Here is a 3,719-nt window from a genome sequence, read left to right as displayed (position 1 = left end):
GAGGCTTCCGGGGAGGTGACTCCACAGCCGCCTCGGAGGCAGGAAGGTGCCTGGGGGGCTGCCTGGCCAGGGAGAAGCCCGAGGTCCCCCCACCCTCTGCTGCCCTCTGAGCCTGCTTTCTCCATCAGAGCAGGTCAGGTCCCCGTAGGACTTTCTAAGTATGGGAGACACAACCGTCCATGGTTGGGTTTCCGGCCCCTCGCTCCCACCGGAGCTCCTCGGGGTGCTTACTTTGGGGGGTTTCTGTTGCAGGGGCTGTGCAGGCTTCCACCCAGCCCTCAGTTTTACAGGCGGGCACGCTGAGGGTCACGGCCAGGAGGGAAATGGAGCCCTGGACCCGGAGGTGGGGCGGCCGGGAGGGAAGGTGCCAAGGCTGCTACCCAGGCAGGGCAGGCCCCACGCCTGTCTGTGGGAACGATCACCATCACCGGGACCTGGAGCAGAAACAGGGATAACCCCTGCGCGCCCACGGCCAATTAGCCAAGGAGGAGGAGGCTGTTGCAAGGGCCAGATTTTGAAATTTGACTGACATCTGCCCCGGTGAACTTGACTCACCCTAGGCTGGGAGCCACCCTCTCCAGAGCCTCCTCCCGGCAGGTCACCCGCAGCCTTGTGCCCGGCGGGGTCCTGACCCACTTCTCGACCACTGGGCCTCCGTCCTCTGTGAAATGGAGGCATGACTCTTCCCTTCTGGAGTGTTATGCATTGAATTGTGTCCTCCAAATTCCTGTGTGTGGGTCCTGGGACCCAGGACCCCAGACTGGACCTCCCTTGCTGAGGGGCCTGTGCAAGATGACTCAGGGGAAGCCAGGTCACTAGGGTGGCCCTGACCCAATCTGACTGGTCTCCTTATAAGCTGGGGACATCTGGACACAGGGACACAGGGAGAGCACCATGTGACCGGGTGGACAGCTGCCCGCAGGCCAAGAACAGAGGCCCGGACAGGCTCTCCCTCACCAGGGGGCCTCAGAAGGAGCCAGCCCCGCTGCCGCCTGGATCTCGGACTCTCGGCCTCTGGGACTGGGAGGCCATCACTGTCCCCCCTCCCGGCTGCCCCGACTGTGAGGCTGGTCACAGCAGCCCGAGCTAACTAACATAGGGCAGTTGTGCAGAGCATTTGTGTATCTGCAGGGCCGAGCACAACGTCCTGCCCGATGTGGGCCTCTGGTAAGTGTGGGTGACCTCATGAATATTTAAAAGCACATCACACCCCCTACAAAACAACTGCTGAGACCTGGGGTTGGGCGGCTGGGAAAGGCGGGGCTGCCTCCTGCCTCTGAGCCCCTGAGTGGGGCGCACTGTGTACCCAGTGGCCAGGAGCACGGACAGGCACCGAGGGCCCTTAGGTGACCCACAGCCCGGCTCCCCCGTGCCTCAGTTTCCCCATGGGCTAATGGCACCTATCCAGAGGGCTGTGAAGATCACATCAGGCGGGGATCAGCAAACTCTGGAAAGGGCCAGAGAATATACGTTTTCCTCTTGGAGGGTCACGCTTGCCCGTCCAATGGCTCAGTTCTGCAGGCAGCCCGAGACCACAGGTAAAGGGGCGGGCATGGCTGCATCTCAGAAAAAACTTTATTCACAGGCACCGAAAGGGGAGTTGCCTGTGGTCGTCGTGTGTCAGTGATGCCGGCCTTCTGCACACCTTTCTCCAGCCATTCTTAGCTCCAAGCCCGCACACAAACAGGAGGCTGGCAGGCTGTGGCCCAGGGGCCCTGCCCTAAGTGGAGGATGCCTGGCGGCTGGGAGGCGCTGGGCAGCACGTGCCGCGTCCCCTGCGAGCTCTGCGTGGGCTCGGGCTGGGGCTCCGGAAGGACTTCTGAAGTTCCCCGCTCCGTTCGGGAGTGTGGCTGCCTCCGTGGGCTCCGACCTGAGGTTCTGGGGCGCCTGCTGTGTGCACATCCCTGTGCAAGCGCACGAGTGTGCGTCTCTGCAGCCACACTTACATGACAAAGGCTCTGTTCCCAGCTCCCAGGCTGCAGAGGAGCAAACCGAAGCTCAGAGGGAAGTCAGCACGACCCCGCTTGGCCCCGGCACCACGTCCCCAACTCTGTGAACACCAGCCAGTGGGGCCGTGGCAGGGGCTGCGGAGTGAGTGCAGGTGGGCCCAGGAGTGTCCAGGAGGAGGTGGCAGAGACCAAGAAAGAAGCAGGGGTCAGAGGAGAGCATTTCCAGCTGAGGGATGGCTTGCGAGAGGGTCCAGAGGTAGGAAGGGATGCAGACAGTTGGGACAGATGAAGGTGGGCTTAGGGGCGAGGGGTGACACTGAGTCACAACAAAACTCCACTCTGGGTGTAAAGGACTCCCTCCGAGGGCTGCGGGGGCCACTGCGGGCTCGAAGCAGGGGAGGGCAGACCCAGCTTGCTTTGAAAAGCGCCCTCTGAGGGCCGAGGGCACAGCGGTCTCCAATGGGGATCACAGGCCAGACACACACAAGACTTTAGTCATGTGCAAAAGGAAAAAAAACCAGTACAGTTGATTTCAATCATATTTTATTTAACCAAATAAATCCAAAATGCTCCTTCAACATGTCACCAATATAAAAATTACTAGGCTGTTTTTACTTTTTTCCCTCATGCTAGGTCTTTGAAACCGGCAGGTGCTTTACCTCACTGCACACGCCAGCTCGGACCAGCTGCTCTTCTGGTGCCCAGGAGCCACAGAGGCTGGCCCGGGTGTGCACTTTGGGCCCTGGGCTCCGTGCACAGACGCAGCCTGAGTGGGGCACACAGGGCAGGCTCGGAGGACTGGCCCCAGATTGCACAGAGAGCAGTGCTGAGTCTGGGCTCTCTTGTGTCCAGACCGTGGTCGGTCACAGAGCCGCAGGACTGCCCAAATCTGTGTCGACCCAGACAGCTGGAGTCCCCAGCCCTTGCGGTCAGCCTCCCGGCCCCTGGCCACCCCAGACTCCAGACTGATGTGAGGCTTCCTGTCCCAGCTGGAGGGTGACCCGAGACCTGACCCTATCGGCCCTGGCGGAGGAGGCCGGAAGGAAGGCCTCCTCCTTGATGTGATCTGCAGGCGGCTGCCGGGGCTTCCCCAGAGATTCCCTCGGGAAGTACTTCACACGCTGGTAGGCACTCAGCCAGGGCAGCCCCCAGCGGCAGTGGTCAGCGAGGGCCTCAGGGGCAGAAAGGGCTAGTACCCAGAATGAGGGGCTCCCCATGGCACCTGGATCTAGGGGTACACCAGGGTTGTGGCCACAGATATCCAGGGCTGTCAGGGAGCTGCACACAGACTAACAGGCCGGTGCCCTCCCAGCCTGGCCCGGCCTCAGGGACTCGGGGAAAGAGACAACTGGGTCAGGAGCACATCCAGCTTTGTGGCCTGAGTGAGGTGACCTCCCTGAGCCTCACATGGCTGCTCTGCGAAGCGGGGGCATGGCATTAAGACTGCTCCCATTGGCCAGAGTGGGAACTGATTAGTTCAAGTGCATGCAAGGGTGTCCCCACTGAGAGCTCTCTGTGGCCACGTCATGAAAGTTGCGGGCCCAGAACTTCATTTCTGGTGTTTGGCCTCTTCTCACCTGAGCTGAACTCTGCTCCCAGGACAGAAAGTCGACCTGCTCTGTGAGCAAACTCACTCAGCGCTCCTTGTTCCTCTTCCTTCAGGGTAAGTATCATATTTGGGGTCCTCCAGCCAGCCCACAATGCCCAGCCTTGGAGAGTCCATCTCTCTTCCCCCCACCCTCCAAATACAGGGTCCGGCACAAATAACTC

Source organism: Artibeus jamaicensis, unplaced genomic scaffold (genome assembly GCF_021234435.1).
Source record: "Artibeus jamaicensis isolate MK-2021 breed Jamaican fruit bat unplaced genomic scaffold, CSHL_Jam_final scaffold_916, whole genome shotgun sequence".
Taxonomy (NCBI): Eukaryota; Metazoa; Chordata; class Mammalia; order Chiroptera; family Phyllostomidae; genus Artibeus; species Artibeus jamaicensis.
Note: the sequence above shows the minus strand (reverse complement) of the source record.